We start from the raw sequence: 14,364 nt of genomic DNA, 5'->3' as shown, positions 1-14,364 counted from the left end.
TATAGCATGCTGTTGAACTTTTTGTTTTGGAAATATCCCAAAAATGTACATAAATCAAAGTTTACAGTTTAGACCATTTCCCTTTCATATCCACACATTATGTTTATGCATGTATATATTTAAGAGCGTATATATTTTAATGTATCATTTGGTCTTCTTAAAATAAGACTTTTATAGCATATGTCATGTTCCCATTGATCTAAGATTCTTTAGGATTTTAGGATACTGCAGCCTTTCATCATCAACTGCAAGTGGCTCTTGCATTTGGTTTTCTCTGACCCTTGGTCCGTGTTGCAGACTGATTGTTGGCCAGATATGTTAGACATCGGCGATCTCTCTACTTAAGGAAACCCTTTGTGGAGGCTTTTGGAATAAGAATTACAGTCTCCTAATTTAGCATTATTTTAACTTAGTTTTAAAGAGTTTCTTAAAGCATTATTTATCTATCAATATATAGAATATTCCTATGTCTGTGTTTTTGGAAAAACATTCTTAGACTGTGATATATAATTATTTTGTCTCACCACACAGATAACTTCAGGATAATATTTCTTGGATATCTTTTAATAGTATGTGGTATAATGCCATGTGTTATAAAGGCCTTTCCAAGATTATTGCTTTTTTTTTTTTCTTTTCCACACAGTATCCTTTGGACAGAGTCAGTGTTAAAAAATTATTTTAGGGACTCCCTTTGGTGGTCTAGTGGTTAAGACTCCAAGCTTCCAGTATAAGGGCACAGGTTTGATTCTGGTCTGGGAACTAAGATCCCACATGCTGCATGGTGAGGCCAAAAAAAAAAAAAGTTTAGAACTCAGTGCTGAGAAAAGATTTGTTTTTCCTGAGGAACTGATATACTTATTCCTTTCCAATACTGACAAGTATACTATTGTTGGTGTTTCCTTTTCTGCTTTGACTGCCAGGAAAATCCAGAGGCAAATTTTAAGTTCATTCATGAAAGATTGTTAACCTGCATGATTGACATATTTATATTTTTCTTCTTGGTCCTAATTTTCTACATTTAATGTTATTCATTGTAGGTGATGTTGCCCTGTGTTGTATATACATTGCCCTACCTTGCGTATACTGTTATATACTGTTACACTGTATGTATGGGTACTGTCTGTACTGTATGTATATTACATTACTGTATATACTGAAGTATAAAAGAATAAGTATAAACTAAAAAGTTTAAACCTAGTTTAAGGCAATGTATATAGGTTTCAGCCAGTATTGTTGACAAGCTGAATACAAATACAAATACAAATTCTAAAGGGGATCTCTTTGCAGACCTTCTCAGTCAGGGTACTAGCTGGTGCCCCATGGGTTTCTAGTCACCTTCACGGAGTGCTTTCTCACTTTTCTTCCTTGGCATAATTACTTTATTTAGCTATCATTCTGTTGATCTCTTTTCTGCTTTAAAAACACATGCTCCACAGTGGGTGGGGTTGGATAAAGTCATTACTTACTTGATGTAGGTTGGGCATTGATCTTGGATTGTACAGCTTTGAGGAGCTTTTCAAGGCAAGTTGCTGGAGCAGGCTGGGATGAACATGCAGATCTGGATACTCAAGAGGAATCCACCCAGGAATTATGTTTCATCATTGGCCTCAATTTTCAGTACTGACTCCTCCAAATTTGTGTGATGGCTGTAATCTTTGCATTCTGGAAGCTTCTCAAAAGGAGTCCAAGAGATCCTTCCTATTCTAGGTACCTCTCTGCCCTACCTGTCTCAGGGTTGTTTTATTTTTGGCCTTGTTTGCAAACTGTCAAACTCTTTTAAAACATCCTTCAGTAAACCATAAAATGAAAATAACTTGAGTTAATCTGTTAAAATGAAAGCTGAACATTTCTCTGCTCCGCTGCCTGCCATCTCAAAGGAGCCTCTTCTGAATGAGGTGTCTGCTGGCGTTATTTTTCACTGACTTACGTTGAGCCCAAATTGCTCCTGAAACGTCATACCAACAAAGGTGGGTTTCAACCTGCTTGAATCAGATGCCAAACCTCTGCCTGCTCCATCAGAAGCGATGTAGCTGCATTAATTCCTTCACAGCTTTACAGCAGAAGTTTTCTCTCTAGGTTAGCCAATGGGCATGCCTCTTAGGAAGCTTCTTTTGCTTCTCTTCTCTACAACCTTAAGTAACTTCTGGCTCAAGGCTCCCCAGATCTCCTGATGGCATTCCACAGGGATTTAGCTGCCTGATGTGAAATCAAGAAGCTGCCACTCTTTTCTGTGCCTCCTTTGCTTCACTCATATATTGGGAGAGAGACAAGCTTCCCCAAACCTCTGGCAAGCAGTGTAGAAGCAGAGACACTGTCCTCCAAGATCTACTTGTAACTCCTCCAAATGTGACACTGGAGTGGCAGGCATGCTTCCGCTGGGCCCCATTCCTGAGAGGCTTGGCTGGTGCCAGCATGCCATTCTGCTGGCAGCAGCTCAGCTTGCCCAAGAGGGGACGTGCAATGAATAACCCTGGAATCAGGCTGGAAATTCCGAGTGATGGAAATATCAATCTGGAGATATAACTAAGGTGGAAATAGCCAGAGTACGTTTTCATTGGCAATTGATTGAATTTTCCCAGGAAATCTATTGGAATTCCATTTCTAAGATGGCATGGGTATTTCCTGGAAAAAGCTGAGCACTCATTTAAAAGTGTTTTCAATTTTCCTTGAAAAGAGTAGAAGTGGTTTGCCATCTGTCTTGCCAAGATGTATCAATAAAGTCCCCAGGACATTTCTTGGTTCTAGAGCTCCATGTCGAGGAAGAGGGAAAGCCAAGCTCCTCTCTGGAGATGGGCCTAACACCTCTGGAGGTCATGTCCGTGCCTTCAGAAGGTAGCAGTTATGTTACAGCTCCATAAGGAGCTTTGCAGCCAACCAGACCAAAGGTTTGAATTTGCCCCTCAACCATTTATTAATATCAGCTGTGTGACCTTGATGAACAGCATTAACTTACCCTCTGAAGCTTTGTTTTCTTGTCTATAAAGTAGGGAATTTCATGGCTGCATCACTTTGCTGACAAAGGTCCATATAGTCAAAGCTATAGTTTTTACAGTAGTCATGTATGGATGTGAGAATTGGACCATAAAGAAGGCTGAGCATCGAAGAGTTGATGCTTTCAAATTGTGGTGCTGGAGGAGACTCTTTGAAGAGTTCCTTGGACTGTAAAGAGATCAACCAGTCAATCCTAAAGGAAATCAATCCTGAATATTCATTGGAAGGACTGATGCTAAAGCTGAAGCTCCAATACTCTGGCCACCTGATGTGAAGAACCAACTCATTGGAAATGAGTTTTTTCCAATACTGGGAAAAACTGATACTGGGAAAGATTGAAGGCAGGAGGAGAAGGGGATGACAGGGGATGAGATGGTTGGATGGCATCATTGTCTCAATGGACATGAGTTTGCACAAACTCCAGGAGATAGTGAAGGACAGTGCAGGCTGGTGTGCTGCAATCCACGGGTCTCCGAGAGTAAGACGTGACTTAGAGACTGAACAAAAACAACAAAGTGGGGAATGTCAATGCCAGTTTGCAGTGTTTTTCTCAGTATAAGGGTTATGTGTGCAAAACACCCTATTCAGACGAGATCGGGTGTGTTCAGGGTGGTATGGCCGTAGACAAAACACCTTATTCAGGGCCTTTGTATGTGTTGGATACTCAGTAGATGTCCACCTTTCTTGATTAAATCAGTCTCTAAGTTATAAACTCTGAGAAATCTGAAGAGTTGATTCCCCTAATTTAAAAAATGTTTTTAAGAGTTTTACTGGGATGTAACTGTATTTTAGACCACATATACTCAAAGCGTGTAAGTTGGATGAATTTAGACATATATATATATATATAAATAAATATAAATATACACATTTGTGAAACCATCATGACAGTCAAGATAGTGGACATATCCTTCACCCTTAAAATAAAAGTTTTTTGTGCTCGCTTGTAATCTATTCTTCCCTAACCGTCCCCTCCCAGTCCCAGGCAACCACTGATCTGCTGTCACTGTAGATTAATCTCAGTTTTCTGAAGTTCAACAGTGAGTTCTCTCCGCCCTTCCTCACCCTCCCTCTGTCCTGCCTTTATTCCAGATTGATTTTGACATTCATCAGCATTGTTGAGTGATACAGGAGTTTGTTCCTTTTCATTGCTGACTGGTCTTCCATTGTGTGGATATACCACAATTTGTTTATCCATCCCCTTGTTGATGGATATTGGTTTTATTTCGTTTGGGGCTGTTAACACATAAAATTGCTGTATGCGATCAAGTGTTAAGTCTGTGTGAACATAACGCTTTCGCTTCTCTTAGGTCGGTACCTAGGAGTGGTATACCTAAGTCATCTGTTTTAACTTTCTGAGAAGTTTCCCACCTATTTTCCAGGGTGATTGTATCATTTTATATCCCTAAAGCCATGTGTAAGGAAGGAGTTACGTTCTCTGCATCCTCACCAATACTTGTTATTTTCTGTTTTTTTGATCATAGACATCCTAGTTGGGGTAGAGTTTCTCATGGTTTTGATTTCCCTAATGTTGAGCATCTTATCAGAAGTACATGTTCAGCATGTTCTTATTTGCCATCTGCATATGTCTTTTGCTCATTTTTTGGTGTATCTTATTAATTTGGAAGAGTTTTATATATTCTTGATGAGAGTCCTTTGTCAGATATATGTTTTACAAATATTTTCTCCCAGTGAGAAAATTTTTGTGACTTTTTATTTTTGTCTTTTAAAAAATAAGTTTTTTTTAATGAAATCTATTTTTTTAATTTGATCTTTACAGATTTATTGGCAAAGGAGCAGTTTAAAATAGTATTGTAGCTCATGCTGCTAATTGAAAAAATCTTAATATCCATCTGATTAACAGTCCAAAGCAGTGCAGCCCTGAAAATGTATAAGCAGTTTCATTTATGAAGATAACAGTGCTAGGACTTGTGCATTAAAACAACTCCCCCCACCCCACCTGCCCTTGTTTGAAGAATGTACATACCATTTGTTTGAGATTTATACCTTTACTTATTTTTTGAACAGCAAGAACATGTTTAAACAGCTCACTTAGCTTCTGCAATTCGTTCTTGTCGTCTTTCTTCACTTTCTCATCACCTTCACTTAGTGCTGCTTGTCATGGATTTTGCCAGTCCGATGAGTCGTAGCCTTGCTGATGGAGTTCTCCTGCTTGACTCCTTATTCTTTGGACAGAAGTTCTGTTTTCAGTGAACTTTCCCTTCTTTTTTCTTACTTTGCTTTTGGTTGCCCCTGGCAGTTTCTTGCTCAGTCCAGATAAGGAACCACACGGATGGGCATGTCCAGCATCTCAAGCCGGGCAGCACATGAGAACAAGGGGTTGAAAGGATTCTCAACTGAGAAGCTATCCTCAGAATGTCTTAGTTGTCCTTTTCTGTGTAAAAGAGAAACATTGCTGGAATCCTGTGTCCAGTCTTTTTGGGTTTTGTCTGTCGGCTTACTTGTTTTAAATTTTTTGTTTTGAAATAATTATAGATTGACAGGAAATTGTAAGAAAAATATATATATATGTTGGAAGGACTGATGCTGAGGCTGAAACTCCAATACTTTGGCCACCTCATGCGAAGAGTTGACTCATTGGAAAAGACCCTGATGCTGGGAGGGATTGGGGGCAGGAGGAGAAGGGGATGACAGAGGATGAGATGGCTGGATGGCATCACCGACTCTATGCACATGAGTTTGAGTGAACTCCGGGAGTTGGTGATGGACAGGGAGGCCTGGCGTGCTGCAATTCATGGGGTCGCAAAGAGTTGGACACGGCTGAGCAACTGAACTGAACTGATACACATAGCAGGTCCTGTTCACCCTTCATCCCTCCTTCCCTAATGTTAGCATCTTGCATAACTTTAGTGCAGTGTCAACACCATGAAATTGACATTGGTACACTCCTGGACCTTATTCACATTTCACTAGTTATATATGCACTCTTGTGTGTGTGTGTGTGTGTGTGTGTAGTTGTGTGCAGTTTAACCACACAGGTAGTTGTTTTCTTTTTTTTTTTAATTTTATTTATTTAGCTGCTTTGGGTCTTAGTTGTAGCACACGGCATCTTCCATCTCCATTGCAGCCTACAGGGTGTTTTGTTTTTTTTTTCTTAGTTGCAGCATATGGGATCTAGTTTCCTGACCAGGGATTGAACCCGGGCCCACTGCATTGGGAACTCAGAGTCTTAGCCACTGGACCACCAGGGTAATCCCTACACAGGTAGTTTAATGTAACTGCTTCACAATTAAGATACAGAACCGTTCCATCGCTGCAAAAGCTCCTTCATGATGCTACCTTCTAAGAACCATCCCTCCCTTCTATCCCCAGATGCTAACCCCTGTTTTCTATCTCTGCAATTGCATTATTTCAAGCATATTATATAAATGGGATCATATAGCAGGTCATCTTTTGAAATTGACTGTTTTCACCCAGCGTAATTCCATGACAGACTGTCCATGTTATTGCCTGTATCAGTAGTCTTTTATGAGGCTGAGTAGTATTCCATAGTATGGATGTTCCACTGTTTGTTTAACCATTTATCCAGTGAAGAACATTTGGGTTGTTTCCAGTTTTAAGCTATTGTGAATAAAGCTACTATGAACATTTGCATACAGGTATTTGTGCAAACTTAAATTTTCATTTCTTTGGAATAAATGCCCAAGAGTATAATTGCTGGGTCATATCATAAGTGTATTATTAGTTTTGAAAGGACTGCCAAACTGTTTTCCAGAGTGGCTGTACCGTTTTATATTCCAATCGGCTATGTGTATATGGTCCGATTTCTCAGCACCCTCACCGCTTTTTGGTGTTGTTACTATTTGTCATTTTAGCCATGCTAATAGGTGTTTAATGATGTCTCGTTGTAGTTTTAACTTTAGTTTCCCTAGTGGAATATAACTATATATTTATATCCCATATAAATGTAAAGGTGTAAACTGTGAAGATACTGAACAGCCTTTCACATGTTGATATTTCACCTGTATATCCTTTTTGGTGAAATGTCTGTTCATGTCTTTTGCCCATTTTCTAATTGGACAATTTGTTTTCTTATTGGTGAGTTTTAAGAGTTCTTAATATAGCCTAGATACTAGTCCTTTGTAAGATACGTAGTTTCCAAATATATTTTTCCAGTCTGTAATTTGCTTTTTCGTTGTCTTACAGTAGGGCAACAGATTTTAATTTTATGAGATGTATCATATCAGTTTTCCTTTTTTAGACATTGGCATCAAGTCTGAGAAATCTTCACTTAGTCCTAGGTCCTGAAGACTTTCTTCTGTTTTTTGTTTAAAAGTTTTATAGTCTTATGTTTCATATGTAAGTCTTTGATCCATTTTCAGTTAATTTTTGTGTAAGGTGTAACATTTAGGTTGAGTTTTTTTTTTTTAATGGCTGAGTAGTATTCTATAATATGGATATTCCACAATTTGTTTAACCATTCATCCATTGAAGAACATCTGAGTTTGTGGATATCTAATTGCTTGAGCAAACATATGTTGAAAAGGCAGTCATTCTTTGACTTAACATCGGGAAGAATGACTCCTCCCAGTTTGTTCTTTTGCAAGGTTGTTTTAACTATTCTCGGTCCTTTGCCTTTTTGTATAAAGGTTAAAGTTTTATTTTAGGATGAAGTTTGTTTTTGTCTACAAAAATCTTTGCCCAGATTCTGATAGTAATTGTGTTAAACCTATAAATCTTTATGGGCAGAATGGATATCTCTACAATATTGATTCTCCGATCCATGAACATTAATAAGTCTCTCCACTTATTCTGGGTCATCTTTATTTCTTTCATCAGCATTTGTAGCTTTCAGCCTAGGATCCTATTCATATTTTGCTAGATTTATACCTAAGTACAGAGAAGGCAATGGCACCCCACTCCAGTGCTCTTGCCTGGAAAATCCCATGGATGGAGGAGCCTGATAGGCTGTAGTCCATGGGGTCGCTAAGAGTTGGACACGACTGAGCAACTTCACTTTCACTTTTCACTTTTATGCATTGGAGAAGGAAATGACAACCCACTCCAGTGTTCTTGCCTGGAGAATCCCAGGGACGGAGGAGCCTAGTGTGCTGCCGTCTATGGGGTCACACAGAGTCGGACACGACTGAAGCGACTTAGCAGCAGCATACCTAAATATTTCATTTTCTTCGGCAATGTTGGTGTTTTTAATTTCAGTTTTCACATAGTTATTGCAGAGCTTTTGGTACAGAACTGTGGAGTAGTCTGAGGTTTTTATGTTCATAGCAAAGGAGAGAAGAAGAGTTGGAGTTTGAAACTTGAATCACAGGCATTTGAGAACCAGGTATGGGGAATTCCCTGATGGTCTAGTGGTCAAGACTCAGTACTTTTACTACTGAGGGCCTGGGTTCAATCCCTGATCAGGGAAGTAAGATCCTACAAGCAGCGCAGCCAAAAAATATACAGAAACCAACTAAAGGAAAAAACCACAAGGTATGAAAACAGTGTATATGTGTAAGAGCAGGCAGACTGGGCTCAAATCCCAGGTTTGACACTTACTGGCTTTTTGAGCTAGGGCCAGTCATTTAACTTCTCTGAGCCTATTTTCTCAGTTGTCAGAAAGGGAGAATAACCTCCTGTGCAGATCTTTTGTAAAGCTCCTTGATTTTATATATATATATATATGTATATATATATATATATATAAACACATACACACACACATATGCTCTGTACAGGTCTCCCTATATCTTAGTTATTATTTCTGGCCACAGTGGAATCATCGTTTATGATCCACAAATGGAGAGGCAAGTGTACCTGCTGTTAAGAGCAGCAATCGTTTCTTGAACCACTTCATGGTGCTAATTTTTAAGGATGTGAAATCTTGACATAGCTCTTGTCCTCAAGGGGCTGATAATTTTGTTGAGGAAGGATGCTGTATGTATAAAAACTCCAGGACTAGGCATTCCTTGTCCAGTCCCCAGTGTGGTGCAGACAGTGGGTGCACCAGGGAGCTTTCTCTTCCTGGGTTCTGTTTGCCCTGCTCGTGCCCTGCTCATCAGTGTGGCTTCTGGTTGTTGTTGATGAGAGAATGCGTGGAGGTAGGAGGGGGTGTGTACAGATTTAGGGGAAGGGGGTCATGTGGGAATATGTAATTAATTTTTATACTTTCCCCAGTAAACCATCGACCCTTTTTATGATGTCATGAGGGATTCCTTAATTTTGCAGCTGCTTCCTGGTTACGTCAGAGGGGAGCCTCTCACCCCACAGCCTGGAGCTGCGCTCCTACAAGAATTGGAAACAAATGAAGTGCTGAATATCTAATGGCTTCCACAGGGAGAGCCCGTTCAGACTTCCCAGGCCTCCTTCTGCAAGGTCTTCCTCAAGTATTTCTGACCCCCTGAAGTGTCTTTGTTCTGAAAAGACAGGACTGGCCCGGAGCCAAGTGGGCGGGAGCCTGGGGACTCCGTGCCGCACAGCCCCCCTCCCTCCAGGTGTTCCGCAGTCCCAGTTTCTGCCCCTCTCCTGGATCTCATTTGGTGGGTGTTTCCCTTGTTGGGATCTCAGGATCCTCTGGAACCTGCCAAGATTATCAGCAAGGGTCCTTTCCTCCCCGCATCATCTCCATCTTCTCTTCTCTCTTCTCTTGATTTTCCTTCCACAGTGTTTCTCACATCTGTGCACGCCTTTCAGTCCCCTCTCCCACCTCTCTTCTAAGAAAGATGTTACATTTATTTGGCATTATAAAGTTTATGAAGTGCTCTACATGTCACTCCTCTTCATTCAAGCAAGTTCACGTCCTCTTAGCTTCCCAGCCTGTTTGCCTCCCTGTCACTTTTTTCCAGCTACGCTAATCCATCCTAAATGCTTTAGCTAGATTTAGCTAGACCTCCTCACTCCCTCTTGGGTCCAGCCTGTGTTTGCTGCCCTGGCATCGCAGGCCCTGTGCGATGGGTCCCTGTTTTATGACATGCCGAATATAGTGCTTGCTGTCAGAGTACGTGCTGGTGTGTCTCTACCTGCGTGCCTCTTTAGCACGCTCCATCTTTGTTCATCTTTTGCAGCATGGATGTGTTCTCTTCCATGAAACCTTCCGTGATATACACTAGCAGGAAATAGTTAGAGAAAGCATCTTATTTCCGCCTTCCTTATGGAATGCCATAATACATGGTCTTGAATTACAGTTATTTGGGTGTCTGTGTAGTATTCTCGTCTTCCTTATTAGAATATCATCTTCTCATGGACAGTATCCTGTTTTCCATCGTACCTCCACAATTGAGCCAAATCAACAACTGTGGAGTCAGTGGGAGAGGTCACTTTGTCGGGAGGCTGGGATTTCCTTTGTCCTGACATCTACCCGCTTGCTAAGAGAAAGTTAAAGAGTTTATAATCCTGGAAAATCCAGAAGGACAGTAGGGTCTCAGAGAGAAGACACATTCCCTCCCATGTTCCTCTGTCTTGTCTCAGACACATTTTGCTCAGAGATACGTCCTGGATTGCCTTCCACCCAGTCAGCCTATGTTCTGCCATTGTGCATGAATATAGTTTGGCTGTATTGGTGCCTGATTTTTCTGACTCATTCATCATCCTCTCGAATGATGAATTTTATTCCCTGGGGAATAAAGTGATGCCCTGATGGCGTGGACATCTCTGCTTTTGCTGTGAGATTTTTGTCTGGTTCTTATAAAAGCGACTGCCTCTTCCACCTCCCTGTCAGCCAGCAGCTGCCACAGGGAACTCTGTGTCTTGAGCAGCAGCAGTCGAAAGATGCTCTCACTGCCCACTTCCTGTAGACGGGGAGATTTTGGTGGGCTGCTCAGGAGTGGTGCCAGCTCTGTGTCTGACTGGTGACTGACTCATGAGAAAAGCAGCCTCATGTCTGAAAGATAAGAGCCAACAAATCGCCTCCAGGTGGTGTTAGTTTGGAGGTGACTGACCATTCATTTCCTCTCTCTGGGAGGAGCCGCTGGGGACGGAATCAGTGAATAAGTGGTCTTGCCTGCATTTTTCTCTGGCTGTTAGTGAAGCCGCTGAGCAAACAGTTGGTCCTCTCTGCTGGAATGGCGAGTGGACCCCAGTGCCCTCCGAATGCCCTCTGTGGCTGTGGGGGTATCAGACTTATGTGTCATCTGTCCTGTGTCTTCTCTTCATTACGCCTCTCATTCTCTTGCTAGGAGGTTGGCTGTGTGTGCCAGGCCAACTCTGCTTGTCTGTTGCTACCAGATTATTCCGTGACCAGCCAAACCTCAGCCCTGCTGATTTGATTTCCTCCAGATCTCCCCCTGACCCAGGAATTGATCAGAAGTGATGGTTCTGAACTGCGGTCCCTTGGCCGGGCTCCATGGGTCTGGGCAGGTGGGCCTGCCTCGCCTCCGCGCCGCTCCCCTCTCCCTGCTCCCGCCTCGTTCCCATTTCCTGCAGGACACCACTCTGCCATCCTGGAGCCGTCAAGCACAGCTTTGCTTTGGCAGCACCGTCGTGCACACACGGGTGGGAGAGGGGCCATGTTTATCACTTTTCCTGGAGATTATCTGTTTAAGCACTTCTCTGACAGTTACAATAACAAGGGCAGTGTGTTGTGTTTCCCAGCAGAAGGACACTTGCTGTTGAAAGATGTATAGCACTAATTAGAAATACATAACATCCGGCCACATGGCAGCCTTCTCCCGGCCGCTCCATTTCCTGATTTCATACAACTTTGACGACAGTTGGTTTATGTTTTCCATGAATATGTTCTCAGAAAAATGAGAAGGTCTCCTCGTTAATAGGAGCGAGAAGAGTGTTTCTGCTCGAGCAGGTATTTGGCCAGAGGAATGGTGGGAGCCACAGTCACCTGCCCCTCTGAGAGCGTGTGGGAGGGGTTCGGACTTCAGGTGACTCTCTGGTACGAGACATTTCCGTCTGACTTCCTCAGCCAGAAGCTTTCCCCTACCCCCTTGAACAGGCCTGCTTTTGGAAAGAAGGGGAAAGGCTGTTTCACAATGTTAATGAGTTCCTCAGCTCATGTCAGGCTCCAGCCACCTGACACAAAGCCAGAGGAACCCAGGCAAATACCAAGGCGAACAATGCTTTTTCCTTCCCCACCCCACATCACTTGTTGGCCTGGCCCAGCCCCCTCCAGGGATATATATGGGCCTCTGTGAGGGTGGCGCCAGTTTCCTAGGCCTCACCTGGGATAGGTGGGCCTGGGACCCTGGATGCTGCTTTCCTGCCTACTTGCATCATGTGGGTCCTTCTCAAGGACTGGCATCTTACAGCTTCTAGCCCACAGAAACCTAAGTGAGGCGGACAGCATCTCCCGAAGATACCATAGCACTTAATACATTTCTCACTGGAGGCATGGGGTCTGAGTCACCATGGTTACTTGGGGGTAATAAATAACCCATTTAGAAGGTCCTAAGATTGCAGGGACCCTGTTTTATTTGTAGCTTTGTGTGTGTGGGTGCTCAGTGTGTGCTTATGGTACCACTGAGCCGTGGAGGAGGGCAGGCCTTCCAGAAGTGTTCTATGTGCAGAGCTGACCAAGACCCAGGCATTCTGATCCCCAGAGATAACTGTGGTATCACCACCTGCTTGATCAGCACAGGGACAGTGTACTGATTTGTATTAATACCTCCCCATCCATCAGACCCAAACACAGCAGGGAGTGCTGTCAGGCCCTTCCCGGGGAGATGGAAGGGTGAAGGGTGAGGTGATGTAACCATGGCCAGGGGCAGAGCCGTCATGCAGCTGCCTTTCAGCCACAGCCCTGAGAGGTGGTTGATCCCTTCCAGACATAGCAGAGAGGCTCCAGTTGTTGCTTCTTTACCTGGTCCTCAGACCTTCCTGCAGGAAGCTTAAAAAGGAGTCAAGCTGGACTCCCCAGAGGCCTCCATGTCGTTCCTAAGCAGTTGATTCTCCCCTTGAGTCTTGCTTTGTGCACTTTGATAAAGTGTCTAACCCAAGGTTGCCGTTTGTCATAAAAATAGAAATGGTCTGGGTGAAAGTCATCTCTCTTTGCCCTGTCTTTTCTTTATCAAGGCTGATGAGAGTATCTTGTTGTAGTCCTGGGCTTCTGCCAGTCCTTGGAGCTCAGATATCCACTTCCGTCTCTTCTGAGGGCCTTCTGTGTGCAGGTAACTTCTGCCTGTGCCCAGGAGTTCCCGTGGACAGAGGAGCCTGGTGGGCTGCAGCCCATGGGATCACAAAGAGTCTAACACAGCTTAGCAACTAAACAACAACAGCTTCTGCCCAAGATGTCCTGTTGATGAGGGGACACTAATGTGTACTCAGTGTGTCGTCTGCCAGGATGTGGCCTCCACTCATCCTCTCCTAACTAGCCTCTCCTAATAAGTCCCTCTGTCCAGGACTCACTGTCCCGTTCTGGGCTCTGTTGCTGCTGGCAGTGCTGGGCAGGGGCCTGGCCTGGGCCAGGGTGATTTGGAGAGTGCCGTTGTGTATAGTGAGCATGGAGGGGAGAAGCTGGCAGCTTTCCTTGGGATGGCTTCCATGTCTCCCCCTTCCCTGCTGTCCATCCTCCCTCTGCTTGGTCCTTGGATGCTCGTTTCCTTTCTCTCTAGCAGAAGTTTAGGGCCTTACCAGAGGAAGAAGGAGACGGGTGATCTATTCTCATCACATGGATTGTTACCACTTCCTTACTGCCTGCCACAGTTGAATTGGAAAGTTCGAGGCTGACATTTGGGACCATTGGGCATCTGGCAGGCTGGTGGGAAAACCACAAGAGAAGAATTGCTACACTGATGCTAGTCATATGTTGGGACCTTCTGAGCAGCAGCCTGTTCCTTCTACCCCCAGGGCTTTCTAAAGTGGTTTGGGGCTGGCTTTGCATACTCCAGTCATGTTTGTTCCTGTGGCCAAGACAGTTAGGAATAACTGTGGTTGTATAGCATCTCCTGGAGTAAAGACTTCAATTAGGCCCCATTGAAAAGCCGAGTGTCAATGAGGGGAGAGGCGAGAGGGCTCCCCCTTGACTTCCGAGGTTAAAACGCAAGCAGGGACAGAGATCAAACGTGCAGCTCATTATGCTTTTAACACTTGGAGATTCCGAGAGTTCTCCCGTATTACAGGAGGAATTAACAGATCAGCTGCTGCCAGACCAAGCAAGCCTGGCTGTGGATTCTGCCTCCTGCGCATATAGGGGTCTCCTCCCCTGGGGCTGCAGCCTGGCCTGCTGCCTTCCGCTTGTCACCTGTTTCTCTCAGGGCTGCATGAGGTGACCGTCAGGGAGGGCCGCTGACAGGGAGCGGGTACAGACAGTGGTTTGAGGGTTATGTGCTGTAGCTCCTGCTAAAGGATAGGCCCGGCCACCGCCAGGGTGGCTCCTTTCCCTGACCCACAGCGGGAAGGAAGTTGGTCAGGCTCAGGAAGTGAGGGGCATAGACTGCTAATGTTAGAACCAGGTTTATTTCTTAG

The 14,364-nt window shown here is 43.7% G+C and overlaps 1 protein-coding gene across 3 annotated transcripts in view; it reads left to right on the top strand.

Annotated features, from left to right (window-relative positions):
- Positions 1–14,364, top strand: part of SMG6 (SMG6, nonsense mediated mRNA decay factor) — a 200,745-nt gene that overhangs the window by 77,433 nt on the left and 108,948 nt on the right. The window lies entirely within an intron of this gene.

The sequence above is a fragment of the Bos indicus x Bos taurus genome, chromosome 19 (genome assembly GCF_003369695.1).
Source record: "Bos indicus x Bos taurus breed Angus x Brahman F1 hybrid chromosome 19, Bos_hybrid_MaternalHap_v2.0, whole genome shotgun sequence".
Classification (NCBI taxonomy): domain Eukaryota; kingdom Metazoa; phylum Chordata; class Mammalia; order Artiodactyla; family Bovidae; genus Bos; species Bos indicus x Bos taurus.
This window is presented reverse-complemented; position numbering and strand designations above follow the sequence as displayed.